Source organism: Diaphorina citri, unplaced genomic scaffold, assembly GCF_000475195.1.
Source record: "Diaphorina citri unplaced genomic scaffold, Diaci psyllid genome assembly version 1.1 scaffold1024, whole genome shotgun sequence".
NCBI classification, from domain to species: Eukaryota; Metazoa; Arthropoda; class Insecta; order Hemiptera; family Psyllidae; genus Diaphorina; species Diaphorina citri.
This window is the reverse complement of record NW_007378454.1, coordinates 89504-110427: the sequence shown is the minus strand read 5'-3', so window position 1 is coordinate 110427 and position 20924 is coordinate 89504. Positions and strand designations below refer to the sequence as shown.

The 20924-nt window shown below is 38.5% G+C and overlaps 1 long non-coding RNA gene across 1 annotated transcript; it reads right to left on the bottom strand.

Moving 5' to 3' along the window:
- Positions 1-20101: 20101 nt before the first annotated feature.
- LOC113469306 lies at positions 20102-20416 on the bottom strand. The gene is made up of 2 exons (XR_003392765.1): positions 20356-20416; positions 20102-20224 (listed from the first exon to the last, which is right to left on the bottom strand). It is a non-coding gene; the product is annotated as an uncharacterized LOC113469306 (long non-coding RNA).
- Positions 20417-20924: the final 508 nt, after the last annotated feature.

Sequence of the window (20924 nt, the reverse complement as noted above, 5' to 3'; positions counted from 1 at the left end):
AAAACAAGGTGAGCTTGGGGTAGGTAGGAAGGTACCTGGGGTGTGTTTAAAGTAAACTTGGGGTAGGTGGGAAGGTACCTGGGGGGTGGGAAGGTAAACTTAGGGTAGGCAAGAAGGTAGGTACTTGAGTGGTATAATTTATAGCGTTTTTTTCTGACAAGAACGGGGGAGGATAGGTAGAGAAAAGGTAGGGAGGGGAGGGAGAGAAGGAAGGAGGAGGGAGAGGAGGAGGAGGGAGTGTAATAACTGGAAAGGAAGAGAGGGGCTGTTTTAAAGACGAGAAAAAATGTTAAATTCTCAAGGAAGGATGAAAAAAGCTGTTCCTAAGAACAGTAGAAAATGGTAGCTATTATAAGTATAAATACGCAGGAACCTCTTCGTGGTAAGCTGGTAAGTAAAATGTAAAAGTAAATAAATAATCACAACAGTAAGAGGTAATTTATTAGAAAAATAAAGAAATAAATCAATCAACAAAAATGAATGCAACAGCTACATAAATTGATTCCTATGTAAATTGTGTTTTTTTTTTTTTTTTTTTTGTTTTTTTTTTTTTTTATTTGTTTAGTTTGTTGTTTTTTTTTTTCTTTTCATCAATTGTTTCTTTACCGCAGTTCTTTTGTTTGTCTTTGCATCAACTTTGCATGGATGATGTGAAGGAGACCCATTGAACGGCGAAGAAAAAGAGAGCGAGAGAGAAAGAGAGAAGGAGAGAGAAAGAGAGAGAGAAAGAGAGAGAGAGAGAGAGAGAGAGAGAGAGAGAGAGAGAGAGAGAGAGAGAGAGAGAGAGAGAGAGAGAGAGAGGAGCGAGGAAGGGGAGGAGATATAGTGGCAAGCGAAAGGGAAAAAAAGAAGGAGAGAGAGAGGAGATTGTGATGGAGAGAAAGGGAAGAAAAGAGTGTAAGAGGAAGAGAGAGAGACACAGAGGGAGAAAGAGAGAGAGAGAGAGAGAGAGAGAGAGAGAGAGAGAGAATAAATTATAAACGATTTTGAGAGAAATTACCTCATAATAATGGAACTGAAGCAAGAAGTTAACAAACTCCAATACCTACTACCTATACATACAGTGCATTAGGATCCCTACAACTTTAGAAATACCATACAGTAGGTACATTAGGTTCCTTACAACTTTAGAAAATTATAGGTCCTATAACCTATCTGTAATGTAGAATGGGAAATAGGCACATCCACTAATATTGTGTCTATTGGTGGATGTGTCAAACTCCCTTTATTCCCTATCCAGGTTTTCTGTTCCAAAAGTAGGATATGATTCCTAAAAATAGCTAGTTATCAGAAGATCCTTTATCCCGAAGCAAAGAGATTCATCAAATTTCCTTACATATTAATTAGTAAATACATAGATCCATAAATAAATAGATGAAAGATCAATGTCGTCAATAATTAGAACAAAAAGTAAAAATAAAATTATTATTTCCATGACCCCTCTTTCGTCCTCATTCTTTTTCTCCTCCTCTTCCTTCCCTCCTCCTACTCTTTTTCAAGTTCTTTCTCCCCCTCCTTCTTGTTCTTATTCCTCTTCTTCTACTTCTTCATCTTCTCTTCCTACCTACCTACTTGTCACAGTCTTTCCACTGTCGTTATCTCTCTTTCCCTTTTTCTCTTCGTTCTTCTCCTACGCCTCTTCTTTATTCCTTTCCTCCTCCTCCTCCATCTTCTTTTCACTCCTCCTCTTTCCACTGTCGTTATCTCTCTTTCCCTTTTTCTCTTCGTTCTTCTCCTACGCCTCTTCTTTATTCCTTTCCTCCTTCTCCTCCATCTTCTTTTCACTCCTCTTCTTTCCACTGTCGTTATCTCTCTTTCCCTTTTTCTCTTCGTTCTTCTCCTACGCCTCTTCTTTATTCCTTTCCTCCTTCTCCTCCATCTTCTTTTCACTCCTCTTCTTTCCACAGTCGTTATCTCTCTTTCCCTTTTTCTCTTCATTCTTCTCCTACGCCTCTTCTTTATTCCTTTCCTTCTCCTCCATCTTATTTTCACTCCTCCTCTTTCCACAGTCGTTATATCTCTTCCCCCTTTTTTCCCTTCGTCCTCCTCCTCTGACCCTACTCTCCTCCTACAAGTCCTTCGCAACTCCTCATTTTTCTTCTATAATAATTATCTTATCCCTTCATCTCCTATCTCCTACTCTTCTTTATCCTCCTCCTCCTCCTCCATCTTCTTTTCACTCCTCCTCTTTCCACAGTCGTTATCTCTCATTCCCTTTTTCTCTTCGTTCTTCTCCTACGCCTCTTCTTTATTCCTTTCCTCCTCCTATTTCCTCAATCGTTATCTCTCTACCCACTCTCTTTCGCTCATAACTCTAAATTTTGTCTGCTGTCAAAAGACGAAACTCAATATTGGGGCAATCATAAAAGCACAGCTCTCAGAATTGACCCCAATTAAAAATGGAGAACGAACAAAAATAAAGAAAAATATCGTATAACTATAATTATATTTTCTCTTCCATCCCTCCCTCCTTTCCTTCGTCTTGAGAGGGTAATTATTTGTCTTTCTTTTTCTTTTGCCTGTTCCTTTTCCTTCTTGTGCTTCTTCCTCTTCTTCTTTTTCTCATTCTTCCCCACTACCTACTTCTTTATCATCATCTTCTTCTTCTTCCTCTTCTTCTTCCTCTTCTTCTTCTTCTTCCTCTTCTTCTTCCTCTTCTTCTTCTCCTCATCCTCTTTTTCTTCTTTTCTTATCTTACTCTTTCTCTCCTTTTCTCCTCCTTATTAATTTTCTTTCTCCTTATTCTTGCCCAGATCTCTCTTTTTTCTAAGAGGTTTGACAGAGGGAACTGTAACTGCTATGGTCTTATTGTCCCGAAATCGAAGAGAAAAGGAAGACAGGATAGGAGAAAGCCAGCCGTTCCGAGAACGAACATTATCCGCATACCTACTCTTGGCAAGAGAATCTTAGACACACCATGCATTATAAATTATAACTTATAACAATGCTAGACAGTAAACGCTAGCATGCGAGAAGGAAACACCTTAAAGAGAGAGAAAAGAAGAATAAAAAACAATACCTTAAAGAGAAACATTAAAAGAAGAATAGAAAGAATCAGGAGATGAGAAAGAGTGCATGGAGAACACTGAAAGAGAAAAGCCTGGTCACCTTGGAGGATGGCGCGGCTGTCTTGTAAGCTTAAGGTTGTGGGTTCGCTTCCCACCCGGGACGGATTTTATCGTAAACAGGTAAGGTTCACTGTCGGAATGACTGGCTTTCTCCTATCCTGTCTTCCTTCTAGCACATTTGCCTTGTAAGCGTTAGGTCGCGGTTTCGATCCCCGCGGATTTTATCCTAAACAGACAAGGTTCGATCTCCGAACGACTGGCTTTTTCTATCCTGCTTTCCTTTTCTCTTCGCAAAAGAAGAAGAAGAAGAAAAGAGATTTATTTTGTCTCTTTGTCTGTCTGTCTGTTCTATCATAAAGAACAGGATCTTTTTTAAAACTCTCGAAAGGTTAACTGTTTAGTCACATTATTTTATAAATTCGTCATTTCCTTACGTTCAAGATAATACCATTCACGTCAAAGTGGCTTTTTGTGAAAAGATATCTCTCTCTCTCTCTCTCTCTCTCTCTCTCTCTCTCTATTATGTGTGAAACAGAAAATGACCATAAATCAAATCATCCAGCCTTTCTCTGAGGTCTTCGTCATTGTGTCAATTTTCATTAAAGTTAGAGAGAGAGAGAGTGAGAGACTTAAAAAAACTAACGATAGAGAAATGGAGTGAGAGAGATAAAGAAAGCTAGAAAATTATAGGGAAGGATAGAGAGAACAATAGAAGAGAATAGAGATAAGATGAAACAGTGGGAGGGAGAGAGAGAGAGGAAAATGTATAGAGGGGAAGTGAGAAGGGTAAAACAGGGGAGAGACAAAAATTAAAAAAAGAGGCATCAAAGATAGAAGAAGAGAGATGAAGAAGATTAGGAAAAGAGAGAGAGAGAGAGAAGAGAGGAGACAGAAAGGGTATGAAAGATCGCGTTTTTATCCTTTTTTTTAAAAGGAGACAGGTTTTCGCGTGGGAGGATCAGTAAAAACCTCCGAAAACACTTACCCACTTCCCACCTTTCTCACTTTTCCCACTTAACACTTCTCACCTTTCCCACTTAACATTTTGTTGAAATTAATGCTTTATTCAGTAGACTCTTACATCAATACCTTCCTCCTGAAACAATTTACATATTATTGTGTGACTCCACAAAATTTTGTGTGGGAAGATGATAAAGTTGAGTCAAGAAGTCGAAAAGGGGAATGTAGAATAGAATAGAATAGATTCGACATTCTACTTTGTTTACACCTACATTTACCTGCTTTTTACTGCCAATAAAGAAATGCTTACCTTTTACACCCAAGTAGGTATCTAGTATCTATGTACCTATACAGATGTGTTCGTATTGTATAATGCCTACTAGCCACTACCTAAGCGTCCTATGTAATACCTACTTACGAGAGGGAGAGAGATGGAGGGAGGACGAAAAGGGAAGGAGGGACAGGGGGGAGTTAGATAGAGAAGGAAAGAGAGAGAGAGAAGGAGAGAGAAAAGGGAACAGAGAGACAGGGGGAAGTTAGATAGAGAAGGAAAGAGAGAGAGAGAAAGAGAAAGAGAAAAGAATAAGATAAGGATGGTTCCTATTATGTGGTGATTAATGTGGATGGAAAACATAAAAGAGTTTTCTTGATAAAAACTGAAAAAATAAATAGTTTTGGCTACAAAAAGAGAGAAAAGAAAATATAATCGAGATAAAACAAAAGATTAAAAAGAAAAAAGAAACAACAACGCTTCTCTAACCTTCTTTCTCTCTCTCCCCTTACCTCCCTCTCTCTATTTCTGTTCCTTTCTCTCTCTCTCTCTCCTTCCCTCTAAATTTGTGGGTCTCTTGGAAAATGAACCAAGGAAACCTATAGGTAACTAAAATAGGTGAGCTTCATGCATTTAAGATCACACATGTTCTCTCTCTCTCTCTCTCTCTCTCTCTCTCTCTCTCTCTCTCTCTCTCTCTCTCTCTCTCTCTCTCTTTCCCTCTAAATTTGTGGGTCTCTTGGAAAATGAACCAAGGAAATCTATTGGTAACTAGGTACAGCTAAAATAGGTAAGCTTCATGCATCCACGATTACCACGAATTACCGAAAAGCAATTTAAATTGCATTCTCTTAGAAAAATTTTCATCTTTGTATACCTTTTGTTACTTGAAAGCTTCAACAAGAAAGGAAATAGAAAAAGCAAAACCAGCGGAAAATTAAGGGAAACTAAAAATGAGACGAAGAAGAACAAAAAGAAGAAGAAAAAGAAGACGAAGAAGGAGAAGAAGAAATGGAAAGCCGGAAGAAGAGGAGATCAGGAACAAAATTGAAAATAAAAGAAGAAGGGAGAAGGAGAGAAACTTGAAAATAGGTTTGGGATTTGATAATGGGAAGAAACTAAAGAAAGTATGTGGAATAATATTTGACGAAGAAAACTTAGAAAAAGAAGAAGGAGAAGAGGTAGAAGAAGAAGAGGAGGAGAAGAAATAGATGAGAAGAACATGAAGACATAATCGCAAGAGAGAAGAAAAAGAAGTAAATATGTGAAACAATATTTGGAGACGATAACAGAAGGAGAATACGAAAAGGAAGAGGGTGAGGAAGGAGATGGGGGGGGGAGAGAGAAATAGAATAAGATGAAAAAGATAAGAAAGACAGAGGAGGAGGAGGAAGAGAAGGGAAAGGAAGAAGAGAGATAAGAACCAGGAACAGAATGTAAAGGGAATAGAATGGGAAAGACTGGAATATGTGGAGAAGTAAGAGGAAGAGATAACAACGAAAATGTGGAGAGAGAGAGAGAAAGAAGAAGAAGAAGAGGAAGAAGAAAAAGAGGAAGAAGAAAAAGAAGAAGAAGAGGAAGAAGAAGAAGAAAAAGAAGAAGTAGAGGAAGAAGAAGAAAAAGAAGAAGAAGAGGAAGAAGAAGAAGAGGAAGACGAAGAGGAAGAAAAAGAAGAAGAGGAAGAAGAAGGAGAAGGAGAAAGAGAAGGAGTAGGAGAAGGAGTAGGAGAAGGAGAAGAATAAGAAGAAGAAGAAGAAGAAGAAGAAGAAGAAGAGGAAGAAGTAGAAGGAAAAGAAGAACATATCAACAACCTAGCTCCCTTTAGTTTTGCCTTCTTTCTTTTCTGTGCCTACACACATAAGTGTCAAAAAAAAGACACCCTAAAAACGATTTTCCAAAGGGAGGAAGAAAACAAAAATAAAGAAACAATATATACAGAGACACACTCATGTTAATAGTAGTAGCCTACTGCTGGAGTAAAGGGACTTTTCAGTCCTATGCGAGCAGTATAAATAAGCACTATTATTATTATTACATAGTTAATTAGTTTTTCAACATTGAACCCTGAAGGTACTGTACCGACATTTACCACTCCTAAAATTGCCAGATCATCAACTGAGAGCTCATGCCAATATCAACAACACATACAATACCATCAAAACCATTATCAATACCAACACAGCAGTACCAATATTTGGTATCAAGCTGTTAAATGAACAGAACTAGAACTTTGTGCCTGAACATATTCTACTTTGTGCCCCCGGTTGTAAACAAGTCATTGTTACTAAGGTTACTAACACAATTTGTATCATGTTCAAGACAATAGGATGAATTGCTTCAAAATTGCAATAGTTGACATAGATCGTCTTCGCCAAATGGTTACCTGAATCACACCTGAACATGTACCTAAATTAACCTGGTTATATTCACACCTGACCTTTACCTACAATTAGTCCTTTATCGTAGCACCTTTAATTCCCTTAAGGACAAGGAGTTCTTTGTCTATCTTGGCAGCTTTAATTGCCTACATCCCACATCTTAAATGACGATTTTGCCATAAACAAAAACAATTATTGTTAATTGAGAGTGACTAATTGATGCTGGCATCCGGTTTAGTGTTGAGCTCTTGAGACACTCTGAGAGTTTTCAAAACCTAAATTCCAATCGGACAATTAAAGTCCTCATAAATTCCATACCGAGGCAACAGGTAAGCAACATTGCTACGGTATTCAGCAACACATTTTTCAGTATTAATGGGAGCTGTTTTGCTGTTCAGTTCAGGACTGTTCAAAGAGGGATTCTTTTGAAGTACGGTAAGTACGGTCCACGTTAGAATCGTCATCATCATAGACGACCATTAGTGTCGGTCCATTCCTAGACAAAATTCTCTTCTTAGTCTTCTTTTTCATCCACTTTCTAGTACTAAAATTAAAAGAATGAAAGGTGCTGCCAATGCAGTCTTGACTCTTGCCTTAATCATGATGCTATATTAATATTAAGTTTCCGTCTTTGAATCCATTGTCCCTTCTCACTTTCTTCGGCCGTCCACTTTAATTACCTTCAAAAATAACTTAAATTTCTGTAAGGAACTTTAAGTTACCCCTTGGGAAAATTTAAAAACGAGAAAAAGAAGGAAAATTAAAATTGAAAAAATCTCTTGTCGTCTCCTTCCGACATCTTGGAACAAATGCAGAAAATGGGAGAGAGTGAGAGAGAGAGAGAGAGAGAGAGAGGGAGGGAGAAAGAAAAAAAGAAGAGAGAGATAGGGGGCAAGAGAAGGGTGAGAAAAAGGGAAAAAGACAGAAGAGTGGAAGAAAGAGAAAGGGAGGGAGAGAGGGGAGACTTGAGGGAGAGAAAGAAAGGGAGGGAGTAAGAGAGAGAGGGCGAGAAAGAGAGAAAAGACAAAAGGGTGTAAGAGAGAGAGAAAGAGAGGGAGGGAAAGAGAGAGAGAGAGTGAAGGAGGAACAGAAAAAGAAAGATAGAGAAAAGAAAGGGAGAGAGAGAGAAGGAAAGGGAGAGAGAGAGAGCGTAGGAGAAGGAGGGAGAGATAGGAAGAGAAAAAGGGTGGGTTTCTAAACCATTTGACGTAAATTGTTTTTGGAAATCTCATTATTCCCATATATGAGTTCAAACTTTGTAACACAATACTACAGGGTGACTCGTAATTAAAAATAATTAAATTTGTATACAGGGTGGTCTTAAAAAATGTCATAACTATATCCCTACTTACCCATGTATGACCTACCAAATTTTTGTGTTTAGGCCTTTACTACCGAATAATCTTTATTATAATACAGGTAATACAATATTTTTGAATTAGATGAAAGGGAATAATGTTTCCTTTTAATAGGCAGGTATTTTTTTATTATTATTATTATTATTTTTTTTTTTTCATAGACCGGACTTATCCAAGATACATATAATACCTATGCACGTACATAAATTTATGTTTCAAGGAAAACAAAATTAGGTACTCCAAAAGTGTCACAAGATTTAACCTAAGAAATAAAAGCATGTGAAAAGTAGCTCTTCTTCTTTCATTTTCTTCCATTCATCAATCAGTCACTTTCTGGCACAAAAACTGCTTGTCGTTTAGGGGCTTAACAATTTAGGCTTACCTTCTTGAAAATGACGGCCGTAAGGACAAGATAAATATTTTCCATAAGGAAATTAACATTTGAAATCTTTTAAGGAAGAAATAGAGAGGGGAGGGAAGGATTGAGATGATAAAGCGAGAGGGAAAAGGAGATTATGATGAGGGGAGAAATGATGTTAGGAACGGGAAAAGAGATAGAATGAGGAATTGAGATGAAGGGAGGGAATGTGGGATGTTGAAGAAGGAGGAGAGGAAAGAAAGGGGAGATGAAGAGGTGGGAGAGCAGACGAGGAGAGGGAAGGTACAAGAGGAGAAAGGGAGAGGAGGGGACATAGAAGCATAAAAGGAGGGGAGGGAAAATAAGAGGAAAGGAGGAGAAGGAGAAGATGAGAAAAAGATAATAGAAGGAGGAAAGGATGTAATGGGGGAGGAGGGGAAAGGAGAGAGAGGGAGGGGAGGGGAAAAAGAATGAGAAAAAGAGGGGGATAGAGGATTAAAAGAATAGGCCCCTAATGATTTCGTTCGAAAAAAATAACCTAACCATTATTCAAGTCGAACCCGGACCTTCCCCCTCCCATTTACCACTCAATCTAACTCTACGAAAAATCATTTAGCCTTAACTTCTCTCCCTCCATATTTTCCACCCCTTTTCTCTCTCTTCTTCTCTGTTCCCTTTCTTTCTCTTTTCTTTGGGGTTTTTCCCTTCTTCTCTTCTTTTTGTCCCATCCTTCTCTCTCTTCACCTCTCTTTTGTTCTTTTCTCTTCCCTTCTTTTCTTCTTCTCCCCTCTAATCTTTTCCTCTCTTCCCTTCTCCTCGGTCTTCTTTTCTTCTAACTTTTTCCTCTCTTCTCCAATTTCTTCTTTTCTCTCCCCTCTTTCTTCTCTTGTATTTATTATCCCCCCTGTTTCCTCCCCTCTTCTTTATCCCCTGATTCTACCCCAAAATCTCCATTTTTTTCTTCAAAATCTTGCTAACAGTCTATTAATTCTTAAACTGTTCCCATCGATCTCTCTCTTCCTCCCTCCCTCATTTTCTCTCTATCATCCTAAAACTTTTATTTTCTCTCTCCGTTTATTTCTTCCTCTTCCTACCACTATTGTTTATTGTTTACACATTTCTACCCACCACTATCAGCTCAAGCCACGTGTCTCTAGAGTGCGTTTCCAAAATTATGTGAAAAATACCTCTTTCCCTCCTCCTTTTAACATATCCTTGTTTCTTCTTTCCCCCTTTTCCTACATCCCATCTTCTTTGCCTCATTATCTCCTCCCCCTCCTTTCGCCCTTTCCTCTCTTCTTCTTTCCCCTTTTCCCCTACCATCTCATCTTCTTTTCTTCCTTCTTTCAACTCCTTCTCATTTTTTTCCTGGCAATCTAGCCCCTTATTTCTTATTTCTTCTTCTTCTTCTTTCGACTGCTTTTCTTTCTCTCTCCGTCTTATTTTTCTCGTTGTTACTTCCCTACTCTCATCCCCCTCCTCTTTGTTTACTTACTTTCTCTTCCTATTTAGCCCTTCTTCTTCTTCTTCTTCTTCTTCTTCTTCTTCTTCTTCTTCTTCACCACGTTCTTATTTTTCCTTTTCTCCATTTCAGAAATATTAGAAAAGCTTCACACATGCCGCGACAGAGCGGAAGAGAAATCTGATAATTTGATTATTTATGTTCCGGAGAGGTTTTAGAGCTGGAAGAGGGAGGAGAATGAGTAAGAAGAGAGGAAGAGAAGGGGAGGAAGGAAAGAAGAACGAGAAGAGGTAAAATCTGATAATTTGATTATTTATGTTCCGGAGAGGTTTTAGAGCTGGAAGAGGGAGGAGAATGAGTAAGAAGAGAGGAAGAGAAGGGAAGTAGAACGAGAAGAGGTGGAGTAGAAGAGTGTGGAAGATGAGGAGGCGGTGGTGGTGGATGCAATCTAAGAGGAAAACAAAATAGATTTATGAGGACCTATCAAGCCTCCTTGTGGTAACCTAGATTTTTTACAAAGGAGTCCGATGACTACCTATACAAAGTTAAGTATAGAACAGTTGTACAGAAAAGCAATGTTCCTTATGTACCTATAATAGGTATAGGTACAGTTTATAAATAAGTCCATGAGTAACCAAAGCCTTTCTATTGGATCAAATGCAAACTGTAAGTCTTTAAAGCTTTGTGCTATTCAACCTCACTTTCAGAGCTAAAAAAAGTAACCAAAGCCTTTCTATTGGATCAAATGCAAACTGTAAGTCTTTAAAACTTTGTGCTATTCAACCTCACTTTCAGAGCTAAAAAAAGAAGAAGTCAATTTGCCTGTTTTTCACCTCCTTGAAAATTTATCGCCCCACAGGCCTCAGACACAAAGTGGGTATTAGATTAATTTTTGAGAGGAGGGAAGAAAAGTAAAAATTCTGGTGGATAAAATGAAATTAAATAAATTACGGGAGAAAGTTATGGAAATTTTCACCACTTCTCAAAGTCTACCTGAAAATATCAAACAAGAAAAGTAAAAATTCTGGCGGATAAAATGGAATTAAATAAATTACGGGAGAAAGTTATGGAAATTTTCACCACTTCTCAAAGTCTATCTGAAAATATCAAACTTGGAATTTTATAAGGGAGAAAGTTGAAAATTATATTTCTGCCTCTGTGGAAAGTTAAAATATTATTTTACGTATCTACATATGTATCGCTGTATTATACCTACTACCTATCTCTCTATACCGAGAGTAGCTATTACAGCGGCATTAGTATTAAATAAAAATGTATATTCTATTCTATTAATTTATGTATAGGTACTGCTAATATCAAACTTGGAATTTTATCAGGGAGAAAGTTGAAAATTATATTTCTGCCTCTGTGGAAAGTTAAAATATTATTTTATGTACCTAATACATATTATTATGTATCGCTGTATTATACCTACTACCTATCTCTCTATACCGACAGTAGCTATTACCGGCATTAGTATTAAATAAAAATGTATATTCTATTCTATTAATTTATGTAGGTACTGCTACACAGAACACAGATATCTACTGATGTTGCAAAACGGAGATTGCCCCCAATAATATGAATTTCCAGTTCCACAGCTTGCTCTCTCTCCCTCCCTCCTTCCCTCTCCCTCTCTTTCTTCTCTCTCTCTCCCTCCCACTCTCTCTCTCTCACTCACTCTCTCTCTCTCTCTCTCTTTGGGATTCAAATTGGTGGAATTGGAGGAACAGAGGTACTGCTACACAGATATCTACTGATGTTGCAAAACGGAGATTGCCCCCAATAATATGAATTTCCAGTTCCACAGCTTGCTCTCTCTCTCCCTCCCTCCTTCCCTCTCCCTCTCTTTCTTCTCTCCCTCTCCCTCCCACTCTCTCTCTCCCTCTCCCTCCCACTCTCTCTCTTTCTCTCTCTCTCTATTTGGGATTCAAATTGGTGGAATTGGAGGAACAGAAGAGAGGAGTTTTGGTTTTATTTATAGAAAATATCTCATGTTAACTGAACCCGAATTAATTCATTTGAATTTTCACATGGTTTTGCGCTTGCGTTTATTTTTTGGGGGAACATTTTTCGCAAATGTCAGGAATTCAGGAATGTGTGTGGCTTTTCAGCAGATTTAAAAATATTTTTAGCAGTTAGACTAAAACTGACTGGTAGTGTGTTCTCGACCTTTACCCGTATTTGACTCTTGGCTGACCATTTTCGATAGCTAATTTCCAATACCTATTGCACTGATGCTTACAAAATAGTCAAAATGCATTATCAATTGGGGTTGTTGGGACCCTTGCCAAAAATATATCTCCTCCTCCTTCTTCTTTTCATCTTCTTCTTCTCCTTCTCCTCCTTCTTCTTTTTCTTCTTCGTCTCCTCCTCCTTCTTCTTCCTTATTCTTTTTCTTCTTCTTCGTCTCCTCCTCCTCCTCCTCCTTCTTCCTTATTCTTCGTCGTCTTCCTCTTCTTAGCAGTTAGACCTTTACCCGTATTTGACTCTTGGCTGACCATTTTCGATAGCTAATTTCCAATACCTATTGCACTGATGCTAATACAAAATAGTCAAAATGCATTATCAATTGGGGTTGTTGGGACCCTTGCCAAAAATATATCTCCTCCTCCTCCTCCTTCTTCTTTTCCTCTTCTTCTTCTCCTTCTTCTCCTCCTCCTCCTTCTTCTTTTCCTCTTCTTCTTCTTCTTCTTCTTCTTCTTCTTCTCCTTCTCCTCCTCCTTCTTCTTCTTCTTATTCTTCTTCTTCTTTTTCTTCTTCGTCTCCTCCTCCTTCTTCTCCAGAAAAACTGGAGCTTACTTGGCTTGATCATCCAGAACACACAGGAGACCATTGGGTTTCCCCTCGACCAGCTGCAGACACAGCGTATTGTCCGAGAATTCAATATGGCGCCAACGAATTCCCTCCTTATTCTATTCTATTCTATTCTATTCAAAACTTACTTGGCTTGATCATCCAGAACACACAGGAGACCATTGGGTTTCCCCTCGACCAGCTGCAGACACAGCGTATTGTCCGAGAATTCAATATGGCGCCAACGAATACCCTCCTTGTTGTATTCTTCCTGTTCGTATTGAAACACGTGCTGGTTGAAGTAGTACTGCAGGTGTTCGTTGGCGTAGTTGATGCACAGCTGCTCGAAACTACCAACGAAAAATTAAATGAAAGAAAAATTTTAGTTTGGAAAAAAATAAGCGGAAAGTAATTTAAGTAAAAAAATAATTGGAGTAAAAAGTACCGTAAAAAGTTAGAGAGCAACTAACTGCCAAAGAAAATTTGCGAAACAAAATTTGGTTGGACTGTGACAGCGAAAAATTTAGTAAAGAAAAAGAGTTTTGTTTTTTTGTTTTTTTTTTTTTTTTTTTTTTTTTTTTTTTTTTTTTTTTTTTTTAAGAGGTTTGACAGAGGGAACTGTAACTCTAGGGTCTTATCGTCCCGAAATCGGAGAGAGAAGGAAGACAGGATAGGAGAAAGCCAGCCGTTCCGAGAACGAACATTATCCCATCAGGATAAAATCCGCCCCGGGCGGGAATCGAACCCGCGGCCTAGCGCTTACAAGGCAGACGCACTACCAACTAAGCTAACTAGGCTGGCAACAAACATCTAAACCAAATGCAAAAGTGTCGAAACTGTTGAGTTAAAACGTAGAACTTACTATCGTTCGGTGAATAAGCCATGACTTGGAGTTTGTTGTGTACTAGGTATTATTAATAATAATAATAGACTCTTGAGTGGAAGGTAACCACTAGGCGAGGTTAACGCCTTAGGCGTTCTCTACCACCTAACCCTTAGAGCTCTATTATTATGTGGTCAAACTCTCAAATAAATGAGGATAAAATTCCATACCTCGGCTGGGATCGAACCCACGCCCTCCTGATTACCAGGCGAGCGTCTTGACCACTACGCCACCGAGGCAACATTAAAACATATACAAAAAAAAGAGAAAAAATAATGAAAAAAATAACAAAACTGTTAATTGTAATTTATTTAATTTATACAATAAAATTATTGTAATTTATTTTTTGGCCAACCACAAAACCAATTGTAACAATTATTATTACTACGAACCCACGCCCTCCTGATTACCAGGCGAGCGTCTTGACCACTACGCCACCGAGGCAGGTGGCGTAGTGGTCAAGAGTCTGACGATTCGAGATGCCATGGATTTTGATATACGAGGTCTGACGATTCGAGATGCCATGGATTTTGATATGTTTTGTTTATCAGATTATTATTTTTTTCTTTTTTTATCAGATTATTATTTTTTTTTCTTTTTTTTTATCAGATTATTATTATTATTTTTTTTTCTATTTCACATTAATCTACGTATGTGGTCCGAATTGACAGTGGGGTCAAAAATGGTGATTTGGTCACATCCACCATTGAATTTATCAAAAATGGTAACTTCTTAACTTCTTATTGATTGTGTTCTTTTGCCCCTTGTTTTCCTTCTCTCTCTCTCCTTCATCTTCTAACCATCTGCCTTCTTCTTCTTCTTCTTCTTCTTCTTCTTCTTCTTCTTCTTCTCCTCCTCCTTATTCTTCTTTTTTTTTCTTCTCCTTCTTCTTCTTCTTCTTCTCCTCCTCCTCCTCCTTCTTCTTCTTCTTCTTTTCTACTCATTCGGATAAAATTCCATACCTCGGCTGGGATTGAACCCACGCACTCCTGTTTACCAGGCGAGCGCCTTGACCACTACACCACCGAGATAAATATGAATGCCATGTTGCCATGTGAGTTAGGCCGCGGTTACATTCGATCAGATTTCGAACGAATTAAACGTAGAAGCTTTTTCTAGTAATGCATGTGCATGTATCACATAGAAAAAGATATCTTTCCAAGGCTAAAAGTGGTCGTAATGGAACCACAGCCTTATTCTTTTTCATGATTTTGGTCGCCAATTTCGATAAACACCCTACACCCTATAGGTTGAGAAATTTAACTCGTTTGACCTTGGTCTTACAAATATGTAGCACTTGATTCACCCTGTCGTGTCCCTGCTTTTTGACCACCCTGTATACATAAGTAAAAGACACCCTGTAGACAAGTAGAAAGTATAGAATACTCTCGGAATTTTCATCGCATTTCTCGAAAATTGGGTTTTACAGGAGAAAAACCAGCGGCCTTGTGCCTACGAAAACAGATCGACATTTTTCCCTGTATTAAAAGTTTCCCTTTTTTTATGGCTTTTTAATGAAAATTCTTCCCAAATTATACCTCTACCTACCCTTAAAATCCCTCTGCCTCTTCTTTTGTTAATTTCGTTACAAACAGTCAAACCTTAAAAAAAAAGAGGCAAATTTTTTATTCCAATGAGGAGCTCCTTTTTATTATTATTGGATTTCACATAATTTTTTATTAAATTTCCCAAATTTGGTGCGAAATTTTCTTTTTTATGGATAGCGACATCGACGGTGGAAATAAATTCGAAATGTATTTTTATAGCTTTCCGACATTAAAACTGTTGAAAGGAGTTTTATTTTATGGCGGTTTTTGGAGAATTCATAGGCCCTTCGGTTTTGCCTTCTTTGGGAACAAGCTATATCTCAATATTATCGAAAACACCCTTTGGGTAAATAAGTTCGAGTCACTTGTTTACTTTAGAGCATTAGAGCTCAACTGTGGCAAGATCTTATCGTCCTGAAGGAGAGAACGAATACAGGATAGAAAAAAGCCAGTCGTTCCGAGAACGAACCTTATGCGGTATTCTATTTTTAAGTTTAAGTCGATCTCAACTATGAAGATACTCTGCACTTTCCGTGTCCGCTTTGACCAATGACCGTGTCAGATACTCCTCTTAAAATATTCTGCAACTTGGATCGCCGCATCATTGATCATTTGCTCTAGTAGCAGGTCTTGTTAGTTACGGGTACCATCTACGTTTGGGCAGACGAGAAGATGGGCCTCGTCTTGTCTTGGATAGATCTACAGATATAGATGCTATATTATGAAGATATAGGTGCTTTCATTAAAAATTTTCATTCAATCCCAGCCAAGGTACCACCTAAATTTAAAAAAAAAAAAAAAAAAAAAAAAAAAAAAAAAAAACTGGTCTGAAGAAAACGGAGTTCTAACCTGAAATTATAATATACCTAGGTACTCCATAGTGGGTAGAACACCCCACCCAACCCATAAGTATGAATGGAAAACACAAATAGGTAGATAGTAAATACATCATCATTATTTTTCATACTGACAGCCGAGGTGGTGAACTAATTGTGTAATTAAATACATATCTCCATTTCAAATCAAACATCAAACTTGGCACACGTCAGTATGAGATCGTGACAAAGATGAGACAGTAAAAACCTTCTTGGATGATGTGAAACGCCAAAAAGAAGAAAGTTAGTGGGGGGTTTACCTTCCATTCGGTGACAGACTAACAGACTACCCCCTCCTCACAACTTCAGCTAGCCTGATTGGGCCCGCAAAAAGCCAGCAGCACGCGATCGCCCAGATGGTCACTCATCCAAGTGCCATTCGCATTTAACGTTGCATGAGTACCATAACTACCATATTTTGCGATCAAATTAACCGCGCTTAATGCACGACGCTGAATTTATGACTTGTCTTGGACTCCAACCACTTACCTTATCGTCCCGAAATCGAAGAGAGAAGGAAGACAGGATAGGAGAAAGCCAGCCGTTCCGAGAAGGAACATTATCCCATAAGGATAAAATCCGTCGCTTCGAATACTGTGACTGTGCGATTTTGATAACCTATGCAGATTTAATGAAACCGCAGGACAGTTTAGCACACCTTAGAACAGTTGGAACTCTCTAGGTTATTGTTATCAGGTGATATCTAGGGTTTCTATGGATATTGTAAAGGTGTCTGCAGTCTGGTACTTTATGCGAGTACCTACGTTGTAGAGACCTAGATAGTAAGATAGTTACATTGGTAAAGTCTAGCTGCTAGAGGGCTATGTGCATTACCCTAGCTAGAGTGCTTTAGCCCTAGTCCTTTTTTTTTAAGAGGTTTGACAGAGGGAACTGTAACTGCCATGGTCTTATTGTCTCGAAAGCGAAGAGAGAAGGAAGGATAGGAGAAAGCCAGCCGTTCCGAGAACGAACCTTATCCATGTCCCTAGAAGAAAGTCGAAATATCTGTAAAGCATGTTCTATTTTTAGTTGGGTGGAAAGGAGCTTCTCCATCCTACCACTATTGTTTATTGTTTACACATTTCTACCCACCACTATCAGCTCAAGCCACGTGTCTCTAGAGTGCGTTTCCAAAATTATATGAAAAATATCTCTTTCCCTCCTCCTTTTAACATATCCTTGTTTCTTCTTTCCCCCTTTTCCTACATCCCATCTTCTTTTCCTCAAAATCTCCTCCCCCTCCTTTCGCCGTTTCCTCTCTTCTTCTTTCCTCTTGTCCCCTTCCATCTCATCCTTCTTTTCTTCCTTATTTCAACTTGTTCTCATTTTTTTCCTGGCAATCTAGCCCCTTGTTTATTATTTCTTCTTCTCCTCTCCTTTTTCTACTTCTTCTTCTTCTTTCGACTGATTTCGTTGACAAGTTCCCAGCCAACTTTGTCCAGTGACCTAAACTCGTGGGTCAGCCAGCGCAGCGGTCATAGCAATAAGATTTCAGTTTTAAATGGATCACTGAAGTTAAGCAACGTTGCGTGTGATTGGTAATGGAATGCAGATGGGTGACCAACAGGGCAATCGCATGCTGTTGGCTTTCCCCAACCCCATTCAGACTGGGTGAGATTAATGTAAGGAGGCGAGTAGTTTGTTGCCGAATGGAGGGTAAAACCCTTGTGGACTAAGACGTTCTTAGTTAGACATTAACATCAGACCTCTTTAAAATTAGCAATAAAAAGGAAAGTGAAAATTATTGACCAGATCACAATGCAAAACCGAGAAGCAAAAATTGTCTCCAACAGATAAACCTAATGCCGGTAACTTAGCAGACAACCAGCCACTAACTTTGCAGGTAATCATTATCAGCTAACAGGTCTAACAACTTATTCGCTTGAATCCGGATCTAAAATGCAAACAATTGACTCAGAAATCAGGGCCGATGACCGAGAAGGATTCCTTGTTTTTGTATGATGAATCCGGATCTAAAATGCAAACAATTGACTCAGAAATCAGGGCCGATGACCGAGAAGGATTCTTACTTTGTTTTTGTACGACAGGTATAACGATCCTAATAGACATAGACAAACGTATAAGTTTTACTGATATCTGTTCGAAAGAAAATACGACGCAACGCGACATACAGGCCTGCATTCTTGGAAACGTTCAGGTCTCTTTATTGTGGTCCTCTTGTCCACCTCACTATTTTCAGCCCTGCTAAAGTGATCCGATAGCGACTTGAATTCCCCATTTAGAGTTCATTGCGAACGATTTAACGGTAATTATTTTTATGTCATTTTTTATTGTACCATTCCGTTGACCTTGACAGTAAAGTGGCCAGTAGACTATTTTTTGCAGTTATTTTTTTTATTAAATTAATTTATTATTAATTTTTTCAAACAGGTTGATAAGGTTTTGAGACTTTTTATTTGCAGTTTAATTTTGAGATGTGACTACAGGTTCTTCTTCTTCTTCTTCTTCTTCTTCTTCTTCTTCTTCTTCTTCTTCTTGGGATGACATAAAAACAGACACAAAGTACCAGTAGGTAATTAGGTATACTTATAATTAGGAAGGAAGGAATAGAATAGAATAGAATATACCTTGTTTATAGAATAGAATATAGAATATACATTGTTTATAGAAAAGAATAGAATATACCTTGTTTATACTGCCAGAATGAGACTGAAAGTCGCTTTATTCCCGCAGTCTAAAGTTCTAAACAAAGTCATAGGCCACAAGGAGGTAGCTGGTACTCACAGCTTGTTTGAGCTTCTACGGCCAACCAGACCACAAAAAAATGTCTTTTTTTTCCTTCTTCTTCCTTATTCTTCGTCGTCTTCCTCTTCTTCCTCCTCCTTTTTCGTCAAAATTGCAATGAGACCTTCGCTATCCCATGATAGGCCGTTTTTGAGTCGTCTCTAATTTCCCCTCCTCAAAACGCATCAATTTATCATCTTTGTTTTTACAGACATTGTCAAATTGTCTCTCTTTTTTTCAGTTCCTCACTTATAATAACGTTTCATATTCTGAATTATTACTCATTTTGTTTCCTTTTTGAAGGCGGAGATGACGAAGAAAAAGATGAGGAAGAAGAGGAAAAAGAAGACGGGCGGGAATCGAACCCGCGGCCTAGCGCTTACAAGGCAGACACTACCAACTAAGCTAACTAGGCTGGCAATGTCTTTTTTACTTTCTATGTTTCTCAAAAATATGTCCAAAAATACTTCCGCCGGTTTGGCCATCAGGAAAACCTCTCTAATTAAATTACTAAGAGGATTTTTCCTTTTTTCTCTCCGAACGAATAAAAATTGCTAACGGAAATGTTGTCATAGAGAAAAGGAGGAGGAGAAGGACGAGGAGAAGAAGGAGAAAGAGAAGAAGAAGGTGAAGTAGGAGGAGTAAGAAAAAGAGGACGAGGAGAAGGATGAGAAAGAGTGAAAGGAGAAGGAGTCAAAGCGGAGGAGAAAAAGGAGGAAGAGGAGGCGAAAGAATAGATGAAGTAATAGGAGGAGAAGGAGGAGAAGAAGGAGGAGGAAGAGGAGAAATAACGAAATGTAGTATTAACCTACATAGTCAGAGTTATAATATCTTAAGGGCTTTCAGTAGTATGAGAATATTGGCATAGCTTCTGATAGGTCCAGGGCTGGTTAGAGGGTTTCTTTCTATTGTGATTATTAGGAGACAAGGCATTGTGTTGTGATCACTTTAATGTGATTTTCTTCCCTTTGGATTAGGGGACTATCTATTATCTATTACTTATATTTGACGAGCACCACGCTCGTCAACTTCTTGGTCATATGCACCAAAAGGATTAGGGGACTATTTTGGTCTTCTTTTGTGGTAATTTCGAGTTTGGGTAGGTACGAATTAACAATAGGTGCTTACATTATCTTTATCTGATTTCCTCTCACTTCTTCTTTTTCCAATCCTCGATTTTCAATATTTTAAGCTGTCAATTTTTCTTGACTTGGCGGGGCAGAGCGCTACCGCACTCCTTAATTTCTTTTTAGTTTTTAGCCATTCTTTCCTAAAATCATAAGAGATTTTCCCTTACTACGTTTTGTACCAAAGTGGTCTTACACTTTGGAAAAATGATTATTTAGTTAGAGGATGTGTTTCTATTTTATTACTTCAAAGGTGGCCGGTCGGGTTCGAGACCTGCCAAGGAAGAAGTGGTGACGCCGTTCTGGGCGAATAATACGAGAGGTGAAGTGATGGCCCTTCTCAATGTTCATCCGTTTGAGCAGTATGTCATCTGGGAGCGGTGCTCGTAAGTATACCTGCTGCTACTGCCAAGGAAGAAGTGGTGACGCCGTTCTGGGCGAATAATACGAGAGGTGAAGTGATGGCCCTTCTCAATGTTCATCCGTTTGAGCAATATGTCATCTGGGAGCGGTGCTCGTAAGTATACCTGCTGCTGCTGTAGCAAAATAATAAATTTTGCAATTTAATGTTGCTAGATTTTGGTCTAGCGTCTTTTGGGGTGCGGCACCTGTTGTTGATTTAATGCTGTAGCAAAATAATAAATTTTGCAATTTAATGTTGCTAGATTTTGGTCTAGCGTCTCTTGGGGTGCGGCACCTGTTGTTGATTTAACCGCATCCCCACTGTTGTATTAATGATGTCATGAGTGGTTATTTTTATTATTTCTTCGTGTGGTTGTATTGTAATATGAGTAAAAAAAAAAGTATACCTAATGCTTCGTTACAAAAGATCTATAGCCATTTCGCAGTGACACCTATGCCTGAATAGCCTTTGGCCCTTCTTATAAAAAGTGTGATACTTTGAACCGGACAATCCTAGTAGTGTAGTTGCCAAGACTTTGGATTCATAACCGAGGGGATGTGGTTCGAAACCGAGAAGCGACATGAAATAAACGAAACTAAGGCCATTTGTGAGATGGAATTTTCTCAAAAATATGTCCAAAAATACTTCCGCCGGTTTGGCCATCAGGAAAACCTCTCTAATTAAATTACTAAG